Source organism: Columba livia, chromosome 17, assembly GCF_036013475.1.
Source record: "Columba livia isolate bColLiv1 breed racing homer chromosome 17, bColLiv1.pat.W.v2, whole genome shotgun sequence".
NCBI lineage: Eukaryota > Metazoa > Chordata > Aves > Columbiformes > Columbidae > Columba > Columba livia.
The window spans coordinates 9,530,001-9,544,149 of record NC_088618.1 but is presented as its reverse complement, the minus strand read 5'-3'; the positions used below and the strand labels follow the sequence as shown (position 1 = coordinate 9,544,149).

The 14,149-nt window shown below is 41.9% G+C and overlaps 1 protein-coding gene and 1 long non-coding RNA gene across 3 annotated transcripts in view; one reads left to right on the top strand and one right to left on the bottom strand.

The window, feature by feature from the left end:
• The window catches only part of BCR (BCR activator of RhoGEF and GTPase), a 100,807-nt gene that overhangs the window by 13,103 nt on the left and 73,555 nt on the right, over positions 1-14,149 (top strand). Inside the window, exon 1 of one of the 2 annotated variants that reach the window (XM_065033143.1) lies at positions 500-1,188. The exons of the other annotated variant lie outside the window; for it this stretch is intronic. The gene's annotated coding sequence lies outside the window, so the exon portion shown is untranslated. Of the gene's footprint in view, positions 1-499; positions 1,189-14,149 lie in introns of those variants that run through there. 2 annotated transcript variants of the gene reach the window in all.
• The window catches only part of LOC135575620 (uncharacterized), a 106,788-nt gene that overhangs the window by 33,912 nt on the left and 58,727 nt on the right, over positions 1-14,149 (bottom strand). The gene's annotated exons all lie outside the window — the stretch shown is intronic.

The window sequence follows — 14,149 nt, the reverse complement described above, 5'->3', positions numbered from 1 at the left end:
GTTGTTTTGTGGTCTTCGAGCTGAATTTTGGTGAGCCCTAGTGTCCTGGAATCCAATTTGATGCATTTCTCCTGGACCACACTCCTAGCTGGCAAATGGATTAACTTTCTCTATATGTACCTGTTTAGAAATGAGTTTATATCTATATATACTATATATAACTTCTAAAGAAAAATACTATATAAAAAGAAAAAACAAAGCATGACCAAAAAACCTCAGTTCTGTTGCTGGAGGCTTGCCCTTCCACTGATTTCTACAGGTCACAAACTTTCTTCCACCCCTTCTTTCTTGCATCTTAATTCTGTGTTCTTCTTAACTTGTTCAGTTTCCCCTCTGAATAATTAAGTACAAAATCTGGATTGCATTTGTCTACCTATGGCTGGCACTGGTTCTGCTTATGTGTTGATCTGTTTTTTTTCAATTTTCCACTTTTTTGTTAATTTGTTTAAAATGTAAAGCAAAGGCTGCCTTGTCTTATAACATGTATTTGTATATGTCTTCCAGTATTTTCATATTATGCCCCTTGAGGCTAAGTCTTGATTTAAACTGTCTTTGGTGATAATGCTTCATGCTGTGGCATGCTGCCCTGTCAGCTGTGCCAAGAACTGTTCATTTGTAGGCTCATGCTGACAACTGGATCAGGGAATTTCTTTGTAGGCTTTTTCTTTTAATTGCTTTCCTCCAAACCAAAACCAAAAATCACAAAACTCCCCAATCCAAAACACAACCCCCCTCTAACCGTGGATGCCATCCATCCTCCCCACAAACGCTTGTGTTGGAGCAGCAACTGATTAGTTGGTGTTGGAGAGGAGAGAGTATAATGCCATGGTAGACAATGTATGCTTAAACCCCCAGTCTCCTGGGACTCTGAGGTTGTTAATTCAGATAACAATGGGAACATTAATGCTGAGAAGTCATGTTTAACTTCAGCAGTTTCACTTCTGATCAGCCAGCTGCTCTGGGATTTCACCCGGAGGTTTGGGGTATCCTCTTCCCTAGTCAGATGCTTTGTTTTTGCTGCTAGGGTGAGAGGGGAGAAAAGGCAGCCTAAGGGCTTGCTAATGTTTGAAATAGTGTCTGTTTTGTAGACTAAATATAACAAAAGATATATTTACAGTTAGTATTGTTCGTGAGCCAGACCAGATAAGATCCTAGTCCATGTGACTGATTCGCCTTTCAGTTGCCTATGTAAGTACTTCATGTTTTTAATTAATACATCAGCAAATACATTGACTCTTTATGGCCAGGAGAAAATGGAGAAGATGATGCACTTATTCCTTTTCACTAAGACTAAAAAAATTCTCTAGCTTTTGCTAAAAGATGGTTTAGGTCATAAATCATCTGCGTGGATGTCAGGTCAGCACAGTCTTTAGAAAAGAGTGGATCATCTTAAGTAACTTGCATTTGGTTTATAAGAGTCTATATGGGAGTGTTCATGGGCTAAGATTTTGTAATATTTGCTATGATGTAATTACTATTACGAGACATCTGCAGTATTCACATACTACACAGTTGTAAGATGTAATATTTTCCCTTGAGTATTTTTGGGGAAGGGGAGTTTCAGAGGTTATTGCTAGGCCTTCTATACTTGTTTGCTTTGAAATATAAAATATCATTGTCCTGGCCTAATAGTGCAACTAAGACTTGTGTCAAATAGTATGATTTGTCTAAAAAGCTTAGTCTAGAACAAGGGTCAACAAGAGAAAATATAAGTAGCTTAGGGCATTGAAACATTTTTACAGTTTCTCTTCTAAATTTTATTTAGGATGTTTACTTGCCTCCCAGATAAGACTTCTATTTTTACCTATGAGTGCTGCCTTTGCACAGATGTGTGAGCTCTTCTGACTTAGCTCTGAATTCCTGCCTGTATAGCAGCCAGGTGCTGGTATTGTGGCTTCCAGCTCCTTTTGCTCTTTCTGTTCCTGCTCAGTCCACAAGCATGGAACAAAATGCCCCACCCTGCTGACTCATTGTGCCCGAGCACTCCCTATATTCCTGAAATAGGATTAATATCTGAGGCAGTTTGAACGACTCAACAGAGATGGGTCTGGTTCTCTTCTGCCAAACCACTTTTTAAAAGAGCTGGTTTCTTCTCTTAGGCCCACGAGTCTTGTCTCTGTGCTCTACCAGGCCTCAGCCCCAAGGTGATTTCCTTATCTTGTGTTCATTTAAAGGGCTTTTGCAACAAACAAAACTGTTGTAGAAATCAACTAGTATGTAGAATAATCCTTTGAACAGGTTCATTCTGATACTCTGTTGGGTATTTAAGTGGATTTAACTGCATCGTTTAATATGTCCTTGAAGATGGTTCAAAATGAAACCTGCTGCTGTCAAATTCTGTCATATCTCTGTACGCATACCAAGTGTGCCTGGGAGATGTCAGGCAGTGCCGTAGGCAGCAGGGAGGGGCTGCTATTTATAGGGGAAACCTAGGAGTAGCAAAGCACTTACGCTGTTTACCATCATGCTGTCTACAACTTGGTCTCTCAGATAATACTCAGAAGTCTAGTTGCTCTGCAAGGATTCGGAAGAAGCTGTTTCCCTGTTACAAGGGCAAACTCATGTTCTTCTGCTTGTTCTTCTTCTGCTTGTTCTTCTCCACTCTAAACAGTTTGCAGTTGTCTAGGGGCTCACCCCAGGGGCAGCTGTGCTACTGTATGTATCCCTTTAGGTTGTTTTGCTTTGGGATCAAAGGACTGTGTGAAGGCAAATGCCAATTACTAATTCTTGGCTTTAAAAATACACAAAGTGACACATTTTTTCCCTTTGATTGAAGTAAACAGCAGTCTGCTTCTTCTCGTCAGCATTCTGTGCAGCCCTGTTGTAATGTCTCAAGTTTTGTATTCCTGCAAACGAGTGTATAAAAGGCCATATTTAGCAGTGAAATAGTCAGCAAAATGCCTGGAAAAGAATGTTACAACCTTGAGCGCAGCCCTTTGGAATGTAGCAGGTTCCTGATAAGGCAAAAATTGGGTGGGTGAATGTTTTTCAGAGAAGTAGGCCTGTAGAAAGGAATAGTGTTTAAGTTGTTGGGAGTCCTGTCTTTAAAAAATCTCGGGGTTTGTTTTAAGTATAGTGAAATATAGTTTTAATTATATTTAAGTCTGTGTGGAACTTGGGAGTAGAGTCAGTTATTTACTTTTAAAAGGATAACTTGTCATTCTCACATTACAAGGTACTGTTTTGAAGTTTCCTTAAAAAAAATGTGTATAAGGATCCTATATCTGTCTCAGGAGGCAGGAGAAGAAAACTCAGTCTAAGATTTTCTGCCCAAAAGAGGAAGGATACACGCTATTAAAACTGGATTTTTCTTTCCAAATCTCTTGCACTGTTTTAATGGTATGGGCTTATCTACTCCTGGGATCTGCAGATGTTTTAGTAACGTGGATAAGTTAAACTATCAATAGCCTGTTCATTCAGGGAAACTGAGGCTCTGAGAATCCCAAATAAAGTGTCCAAGATTGTCTACAGATAATAGCTCTGGGGTCTTAACCCTAAACTTTTGTTCTCAGTTCTAGACGTTAACCTCTAAGACAGTCTCTACTACATACGACTCCTCTGTGAAGTGAGGTGGTGACATTGATGCTAAATAAGGTTTATCCTGGCTCATCTCTGTCTGTGGTGGTTAGACAGGTATGGTTTAACCTTTGTTTTCACCAGTTCTGATAGAGCCTAAAGGGAAAAGTTAGTTAAATCCATATAACATCTTGTCTTTCCATTATTACTGCCTTTTTGTTGGCTTATTCCACAGTTACTTGAATTATAAAGAACAGTATTGGTGACCACAGCTTCTTTTGTGTAACCAACCAAACAGTTATTTTTTAATTACTAATGCATGTAAGTGGAGTGAAACTATAGTGTCGCATTACCTGACTCCTTACTAGGAAGCTCTTCTGTCTTGTCTTTCTCTCCAAATGTTTCTATGACATTTAGCACACTAGAATCCAGGAGTTTGACTTTTGTCCGCTTACTGCAGTGCAAGCGAAAGTCTTTTGCCCGGAACTGTTGTTAATTGAATGATACTTTGTAATACAGAAATTATGTGGCAGGAGAACATTTCAAGGAAGTCCAGTCTATTCTCCCGCTCAGTTTGCTTAAGAAATCAACCCAGGCTCTAGCTGGAACAACAAACGAGACAGGAATTAAAAAAAAACGAAATAAAATCCAGTTTCCTGGATTGACTTCTAGACTAACTGGCTTTTCTTATTTACACTTCTCCAAAGCCAGATCTGAATGTTGGGATTTTAGGGAGGGGTGGGTTGATGTTTGGTTTGGATTTTTTTCTTTACTGGTGTGTTTGGTTTTTAACTGCTTGGAAAAGGCGCATTTACAGTAAAGGTCATTTGTGTTTCAGACTGACTTACTAATCAGTAAGTTCCTACCAGAACAGTACTCCCCCTAAATTTTAGAGCCCTCCAGGTAGGTCTCATTAACATTGTGTTGTAAGATCAGTAAGAGAGGCTGGTGTAGTTACTGAGCAAAGGAATGCAACTGTATTGTGACTGTCGTGTACTAGCAAAGCCTGGAAACTTCCAGTATCTTCCTTGCAGCAGCTTTGCCCAGGTGTTCACTGTATGGTTGTCTGTTTATACTCCTTGTACCTGTTTTTGTTTGTTTTTCTAAGATTATTGTTTCCAAAGCTCCTTTACTGAGACCTGTGCTTGTGCAAAGTTCTCTTAAGGAGAACCTTAAAGCCTTAAGTTGCTAATGCTCTGAATCAGCAGTTCCCTAAACCAGTCTTTGTGGCGAGTCTGTTTACACTAGTATCAAGGAATACAGTTGTAGGAAAGAGTTACCCAGCCCTCAGGGAATGTAGCATCTGAGTGGAACAGCACCTACACAACTCTCTTGATGTTCTTGTGGGTAACCTTGTAGTGTTAAGCCCTCCTGTGTATGCACCAGCCATTCCTCATCACAGGCTTTTAATCATCAGAGTGCACTCTGCACAGGCATCAGTGTGATAGACTCGCACAGTGCCACAGTTTGTTAGAGAGGACTAGACTCCTGTTTTGAGCTACTGTTGGTAGGATTCCTGCCCTTCCTAATGCAGTGGAAGGGAGCACTTGCATTGGGAAATTGCTTTTATCTTCAGAGTTATTCTCCCTTTTGTCCAGCTGCATAATCTGAGCTGTCAGATATTGAGCCTTGTCTATCTCCTGATCCTTTGCTATGATGTTAGTTGCTTTTTTCTTGACCACTGAGATATGTTCATTTTTGCAGTCCCATAAAGTTAAGATTACTTCTGCCCTGTGCCTGGGACCAGAAATGCATCTTCCTCAGCAGCAGCTGCGATCATGTCAGATGCTGACTGCTGACTTCCCTCTTTGGTGACAGATTTTTTTTAAAATTATTTTTTTGGGTGCTGGTGTTTTTCTCCCTTCTCAGTGCCTTTACCATTCCAGTCTCCTGATCTCCTGTCTGTACATGCCATCCCTAGTTCAGTTTCACATGTGATTATTTTCCTCTTGGGTGCTGATCTCTCTATCCTGAGCATAATTAAGCCTTAATTGCTTTCTGATACCTGGGTAAGAATCCTTTCTGCGTATGATTTGCTGCTGCAAGAACCCACACTTGCTTGTTAAACTAGCTTAGCTACATAATTGAACTATACCCTCAGTTGTCTTCAAAAACCAAATGCATTTTATTTCTGAGTCTTTGTGGCCCTGTCTCAACGTTTTGCTTTTTAGTCTTTCCTCCATCCCCTAGCCATCATCTGCTGCTTTTACAATACATTGTCACCCTTGAGGCAGCCCTGAATGTGACTGGGAGGTAGGAGGGTGGGAAGGTTGCAACTGGACCAGCAGCCTTGGGGAAGCTGTGCATCATGTGAATAGGAGCCTGTGCACTGTTGGTGGGGGCTAATGGACTTGGCCGGGGATGCTTCTAGCTCCACTTACGCTAAAATGTTTATTGTTTCTCATTCATAGATAGTACATGTGCTTGAGAGTCTCGGGTGACTGATGGGAGTCAGGCTATAGTGAAGAAGAATGTATGAAGGGAGAGCAAATAGCTTGAGATACCTGAAAAGGTGTTAAACCAGTAAAACTGCCCTTTATCTACTCAAAGCCAGTTGTTTTGTTAACCTTTGATATCCCATGTATGTATTGTCCCCAGGTGTCACTGTACTTCTATAAGTTGTAGAAGAGTTGCAGTTATGCTGCATCCAAGTTACTCAGTAAGTACAATCTTCATCAGGAAGGTTTGTGAGACTGCTGCCAGGGAATGTACAAGCAAATGCTCAAGGAAAGGGCAGTAGCTCCTGTGGATTGCAGGCTTCTAAATTGTTGTCAGGACTTTTTTTTTCCCCACCCTTTTTTTGACTTCTTTTTTTCTGAAAATTGGGCACCCTGTACTGAGGTGGTGGGGAAACAATGTCTGTAAATCAACAGCATAACTAGAAAGAGTATCTGGATTATATTGCTCTGCTTTCATCTCTGAAAGCTGCTGTGGCACCATTTCGAGCTACAAGATACAGGCAGGGGTTTTCCAGAACAAGTTGTTTGTGATCCAAAATGGACCAGCCAGGGGGAGGGTACATAGCTGTCACAAACCAGGATGGATAAGTTGCCTTTCTGATCCATCCTGCAATGTCTGAGCTGTCAAAGCTGTCAGAGTCTGGGTATATGCTTGGAGGATAAGCCATATTTGCATAACATCTTGGAGGGTGTGCGAGAGAGAGGTGAGGTTGAGGGGAGTGAAGAGGTGACATTTAATCCCTTGCTTGCTGAACCGTAAGGGTTTGCTTTGTGTTGGTCGGCTCCCATGTGCTTCCCTCCTACTTTAATAGCTGTGATGAATGACAAATGGAGGCAGAGCAGTGAAAACAGGAAACATAATCCCTCAAAAATAACTGGTGGGAAAGGGAGGAAAGAAACTGTAAATAAAGGAACCCCTGCCTTCATGGGGCAGCCCCACAGAGCAGCCAGTGGCTTGTCAAGGAGAAGGAGCTGCTTTTCTCTGAGGTTACCAGGGGGTTGTCGTGAACTCTGGGCAGGGAGAGGAAGGCCTGAATTAGGGGAGCCATCGTCTGTCCCGTGTTGGTTTTGTTGTTTGTTTTGTCTTTGTTTCTTATTTAAAAGAAGGTTTAGAACTTGCCTTGACTACAGTGTGAGTTTTGGATGGGATGTTATCTATATTCACACAGTTTACAGTCTGCAGAGGCCCTCAGTTTTCTCTGTCTGTGAGAAGCGGGCATTACTTCTGTATTGTCATTCAGTCCTTTGAGAGCAGAAAGGGTGGAGGGGAGGTGACTGCATTAGCTGTATCTGCATAGGGAGGGAGCCATTTAGAGCAGTAGGGGCTGCTCAGCAGGAGCTGTTTTGCCTCACACTACTATTCTCACTTTGCTGCCTCTGGGCCCTGCTCATTGATTGCTACTACATAAAAGGGGATGAGAGATTCACAGTTTTGTCGCACATCAGCAGAGTTACTGTTTGCAGGAGAGTGGACAGAAAGGGTTATAAGACACAACGAAAGCCTCTCTGCCTGTTGAGCATTTTAGGAGGCATCACGTTGCTGGGTGGTAAGCTTGAAGGCCCGAGGTTACCATAATACTAGATGAGTATGAGTAGCTGTTGGAGCAGTGAGGTGTGCTTAACTAGAACTGGTAAAGAAGGTTCTTCTAAAGCATGCTTCAGTCCTGCCCGCTTCAGTCCTGCCCACTTCAGCTCCTGCTGATCATGTTACTGGGGTCAGTTAAACACAATTTGTCTTCTGACACAACAGAGACCTGTTGCACTGTAATACAAGAAAGCCTGAATTGAATGGGATCCCTCTAGTATGGCACAATACAATGGAAGAAAGTGGGACTGCTGAGGGGGAATGTACTTTGCCTCTCTGCACTTTCATCATCTTGTGGAAGGTGATGGTTTCCTTTGTAAATTGGTTTGAGCTTTACTTCACGCAAAGGAAGACCAAATCCATCCAGAGGTGGCTGTGGGTGTGTCTGAGCTCAGCCCCACCGCAGCTCTTATTGGGCATGGCCAGCAGCACCACAGAGCTCTTGTGGCTTTGCTTGTTCCACTGACATTTGGTTCGGACACCTTTCCTGAACCATGCTGGCTGTGGCTTCTTTTTTTTTAATGTGTATAGATGAAGGACCTCCAGCTGCTCTGTAATATATTCTCTGTAATAGCTAGAGGGAGAAAATAAGTTATACTTTGAGCCTTTTGTTCCAAAGTGAAGCCTGTGTTAGTGGAAGGAGTGGCCTCATGCCTGCAAGCGTGAAGTCTGGTGGTCAGTAGTTGTATGGAATGTAACAGTGACTTGAATGCTGCCAGGTCTGGGCTTGATAAAGTGATACAAGAAGGGTAGGTGAAAAATTGGATGACATCCCTGTTTATTTCCTGTTTTCTTATGACTTTTGTTAGTGGAATAAGGATATATAGCAGTGTTTATTTAACTGTAATTAAGTCAGTGTCAGAGAAATTTACCTGTGTATACTTTCAGGGAGTTTCAGCTTATTTCAGCCATTACTTATATGTTTGTAAACATTGTAAGAGTTTGAGAAACACCATTTGGGTGGCTTTTCAGTTCTGGCCTCTGTGCAGCTCTGCTTCTGTTCTTGACTTCTTCAGAGTGCTGCTGCTTATGTATTTGCCCTATCTACCCCCTGTTAATCCAAGAGTTTAGTGCTCAAACTTCTGCTGCCTGGGCTGCCTCTTAAATTTGCAAGGGTACATGCAGAAAACAGCTGGTAGACCAGCTGACAGCATTAAAAAAAACCCCAGAAGGTGCCATCAAAGCTGAGCTGGTGCTAATTAATGGAGTTTTGCTAGCTGTAAAATTGCAGGATGGACCAGTGCCTGAGAGGAGTGTGGTATGTCTACATTTGGGTTTCACTGTTTGCTTGAGTTTTAGAGGGGTAGTAATTGTTTAACCAGAGGACCAGAGAGAACCAGAGGAAGGTGCAGAAAAATTTCAAAAAGGGACCACACATTGGAAATGTCACCTGAACATGTTATATTGATTCTCCTGTTGTCCCTCCCACAATTATTATGCTAGCTTTGCTTACTATTTTCCCTTATGTTCTAAGGTCTGAAATTGGAGGACTTGGCTCTGGGGAAAACTGCAGCTTTTCCTGCTGCTTAGATTCACTTGCTGCTGCCACCACCCCCCTAACTTGCTGCATTTGGTTCCAGCTGGGATCTGCTGAGAGTTTTCACCTGTTCAGCTGCTGCACCCCTTCTGTGGCTTTTCCACTTGCCACTTGTTCTGATGCATCTGTTGCCTATGCTATGGAGCCTGTTGCACGCCCCGGGTTGGTATCTGTGTGCTGGCTGTGGGGCAGGACTGAGGTTCTCCGGCAGCATGCCACTGCTCCTGTAGCACTGGGTGGCACTTTTGGGTTGTTCCAGTCTTTAGTCACCTGGACCTTGCCAAAGGCTGCCTGGTGGAAGCTGTGAGTTACTGTGGCTAACTAAGATGCTTTGCCAGACAGGCTTTTCTCCTCTCCTGATCCTAGAAAGGCTGCAGGAAGGTAAGGCTTCATTTTTCTTATTTTTTAAATTCTCCAGCCTTAGGTGGACTTTAAATTTCCCCAACGTTAAAAATTAGCCCTCAGAATAAATAACTGCAAGCTGAAAGGAGAGGACGTCAATACATGGACATCTGTGTGCTTGTCCCAGTGTCTCCCCCATTTTCTTAAGTCCTTTTTTTCCATGCTTTCTGGTGCTCTCCCCTGGGCATGTTAGGGGAGAACACCCTCCTCCCAGCCCCCACAGCTCTCCCCTGCAGCTGCCAAAGAGGAAAGGCACAAAAGAGGTCTGTCTGCTCCCTTCGTGGGCACAGCTGACGGCTCAGCAGTGCTTTAGGAGCTTATGCTCTGCTCCAGGTGCTGGCAAGGGAAGGGAGTTGATGGGGGTGAACACCCTGGTGCTATTTTATTGGAAACTGGGGGAATTCCTGAATTCTTATATTTTGCAGTGAGGAGCAACAGGAAGGGTTCCTCCTGCAACATCCACATTATGGAGCATTTGTATCTCCAGCCCTTTTCTGCCCAATGTAGCAAGATGGTGTTTCATCTGCCAGCTATGCAGATCTGTTTGTGAAAGAACTGTAGATTGATTTTTTTTTTTTTTAGAGTACAGGTGCCTTTGTCAAGGTGGTTGTCCCAGTGGTACTCTGACACTTGTAAATATTCTTCACCTTCAAAGGATTTGTGAAGGTACTTCTGAGCTTTTCATGAGAAACCTACCATAGAAATATATGTATTTTTAATTATGCATTCTGAACAACACCACTGCAAATTCTTCTACACAAGAAACTCTGTTTCTTCTAAGACAGAAAATGACTTGGAGGCTGCAAATTTAGCTTTGATTAATAGCCACTTGGATCAGTTTGCAATCTGTTGTAAATTGAAGTGTACCGGCAAACTTTGTTCTTCCATTATTTGTGTAGATAGGGAAGACGGGAGGGTAGTGAAAAGAAGCAGAGAGGAGTATGGAAGAGAGAATACTATTTTTGACTGTGATAGAGATTCCAAGAAGTTCTTTGTGTAGAGGCTGAGGTAAAGGAGCAAATCATCTTTAATAATAGAAAGACTTTCTGTCTATAGATGTATTTCCGCACTGCAGAGAGTGCTATCTCCAGTTACACAGGGGTGAACTAAGGATAGCATTAAGTGTCACAGAATTTTCTGCTTGTGTTTTAAGAAGAAAACTGTCACTGTTATTACAAGAGTATAGTTTGGATTTATGAAGCTTAAGAAAATTTCTGTTTGGACAGACATTCACTGAAAGCTCTGAAGATGAAATAAAACCAAAATTTTGTTTTATTATGTTTGTTTTTGTTGATAAGCTTCATGCATCATCTGCAGAGAAATTACTGATCAACAGGAGCAGTGTGACGGCTGCCTGTCCTCAGGTGCACAGTCAATTCTGTAACTTTTGTGCATCTGAAGTCAGTGCCACTCAGGATGGCAGTTAATATCTGTTACCACAGTTTTCTGGTTTTAATGTAATGTTGTTCCATCTCCCTTGTAAAACATGAGGTGGTTCTTGCATTGGCTTGTTTCTTTCCTTCAGCTGAGTGGTGACCACACCCGGAGTTCAAGCCCCAGCACACTTTCCATTCCGAATTTGGTAACTGCTGAAATACTGGCCAGAAAGTGCCAATGAATTTGTGTGGTTTTCCCGCATGAGTTGAAGTATCTGAGAATGTGCTCTAACCTCAAAAATCTAAATATCTCACGTACACCTATGAAATCCTGAATAAGAAATAGCTCTGTCTGGCATATTTGAAGCATTGTAGGTGTGAAACATGGTGATTTAGAAAAGCCTTGTAATACCAGTTCTGAAATCCTGTTCGCTTGTTGATTTGTGCATGTGACTATAACAGAAATAAACTCCTTTTGCTCTGCATTTTTTTAAGTCTGATTTCGCAGTGTTTTAAATCTGAATTGTCACAACTAAATTAGTATGTTCCCTTGTGATGGTGGCTAATTAGGGATACCCTTTTCATGGGAGACTGTGTCCTCTTTTAGCTGCAAAGCTGCATTTATAAATGAAATGTAATGGAATAGCTTGATGGAAAATCTGCGTCTTTTGATTTACTTTTCGGTAGCATTTTTTTTTGTCAGTCCAATCTTACAGCTTAATCAAGGTCAGGCTTTATCCTGGAGCTGAAAACTGGTACGAGACAAGGGTGATTTATTAAATGAATTGACTCTGAGAAGGCCTCAGTAATATGATTTGTCTCTGAGCAAGCAGCCAGGCTGTGCTGGTACAGCAGTGATGTTCTGCTGCCCGGGCCAGCTGGACTGGTGAGCTGTGACCTCCCTACCAGGAGCTGCCCCTTCCTGCCTTTTGGTGTCCACTCCTCTGGGAATGCAGTTCTGCTGTGCTTGGAACTAAGGCTGTAGAAATACCCAGGGAATTTTGTATTTCCACACGGCAGACAAGCAGCATAGAAAGCATGTAATGTTGTCACTTTTTTTCCCTGTAGCAATTTGTGAGCTGTGAATATGCATGGATCTGTCGTCATGCAGGGTTCTTCGTTTGAGCTGGCGTTCATCCTTTTTGGTCTGTGTTGCCTCTGGGGTAATTGTTTTGAGAGCCATCTCTTTGCTGCCCTCCCGCTCTATAGATGTCTACTTAAACAGACTCGTGGCTTGTTGTTTGTCCCTTCAGCTTGATGCCCTTGTTGTCACTGTAAGGTGATGTAGAGGGAAAGAGGTTTTTATCATTGCAGTAATTGTCAGGCAGCTGGTTCTTCTGGTGGTGAAAAACTACTTAGTACTCTCCAGGAGGCTGATGTCTTCAGAATTTGTTGAATAACTGTGTTATGACTGCAGCTGTAATAAGCTATAATTGCAGACAAATGCATATACAAGTTAGTGGCTGATACCATTTTTGTGCATGCCTGATATCCTTATCTGTGTTCTTATGGGTAGCTGTTGCAGTCTGGTCTTACTTGCTCTACTGTAGCAATGTTGACAGGCTCCTTCTCTGGGAAATCTGGTTTTATAATGTTCTGAAAGCAAGATAGATTTGCTCCTTTACATATGCTATAAAAGATGTAGTTCTGATATTACAGTTTGCTGTGCATATGTTATCAAGTGTTTAAAATGTCTTACAGAGTGTGTGGGTTTTTTCTGCATCACGATATGTAGGATATTTTGTGGTTCAGTAGTAAGTTGTTTTCGCCTCACATTCATGTGGTGCGTATAGTGTGAGGTCCTTTGAAACTCTTGTTTCAGGAAAAGATAAACAATCTGATTTGACATGCTGATGTTTTGGCATCCAGTATTGTCCATATGCATGTAAGGTAAATCTGTTTTAGTCAAGCATAAGAGCTCTAATCCTGTGAGTCTTTGGGACCACATAGCTTTTTCCTACTTGCTAAGTATGCAAGACTCTTGTGGAGCAGTTTGGTCACCTGGAGCATCACATCTTCCTCTGCCACAACTACGGCAAATGATTTTGTGAAGGCAAAAGTTACCCTTATTCAGGGCAGGCTGTGCAAAGGCTAATGCGTACCTTCTCTTCCCGAGTCAGTGGAAGGAGGCCAGGGCTCCCACAGAGCTTCATGTGGGCCCTCATTTCCCTAAATATTTAATTGCATGGTGTAGGTTATCCATTGCTGTGTGTGCAGTGTGGTCTTCCTTATCTGTGTATGCTGCCCGCAGTGTACTGCTTGAACAGCCCCCGAGCACACTGTGTAACTTGTCAAATCTAAACCAGTTTTCAATGACTTGCCCCAGGGTTATTCCCTTTTCCTCACTGAAAGGTATTTTCCTGCTTATTTTAATTACAAGTGTTTCTTCATTCCATATTAAGTAAAATACCATATATTTTATTTTTTTCTAATTTGACAGGCAGCCTTGTAGCACACTGTTTGGGGGGCATTGATTAAACAAAATGTTTGGATTTGCTTATCTAAGCGCCTTATTTTACAGAAACATTACAAAGAATCGAACTAGGTCAAATGATCTGTGGACCTTCGCTGTGCCTGCTTGTATGTATTGAGAGCATCTCACTGGTGTTTCTGGAGGACTGGTTTTGTTGTGTTTCAAATTGGATTATTTTGCAAATGAATTTCTTGTCTGTTAAGGAGCACATGCTCCAAAGCACTGGAGTATTTGACTTTTTATTGTTTCTTCTAGTGTTTTTAGTGTTTCTTCTAACCATATGTTCTGACATATAGCCCCACTGGCTTCAGTAAAAAGATCTTTCTTGAATGAATTACAATAATATTTTTTTAGTAACAGTCTCTTTTGTATTTCTTTGTCCAGGCTCACAATTATCTCAAACTTTTCATTGAGAAAAAATAACAGTTTCTGAGAGAGAGAGAGAGAGAAAGAACAGACTTGTACATTTTGAAGCCTGCAGTAAATATTTCAGTGCATTAAGTGTTGGGATCACCTTGGGATTTCAGATTAGGAACGTCTCTGAAATGTAGATTATCTGCTGAAGATCAGTGTGACTAGCGTCCTCATAGGATTTCATTTAGCAGGAGAAAGCAGCTTGGAAGTGGTAGCGTAGAGAAAATCTACATGAAGTACTAGGCAGCATTTTGATGAACAGAGCACATTCTTCCAGAGCGGAAACATTGTCTCAGCTGTTTGACTAAGAATTTCCAAATGTTTGATAGTACAGGCTTGTTTCCTTGTATCTCATTTCTGAGACCTTATTTCATCTGAAGTCTAAAG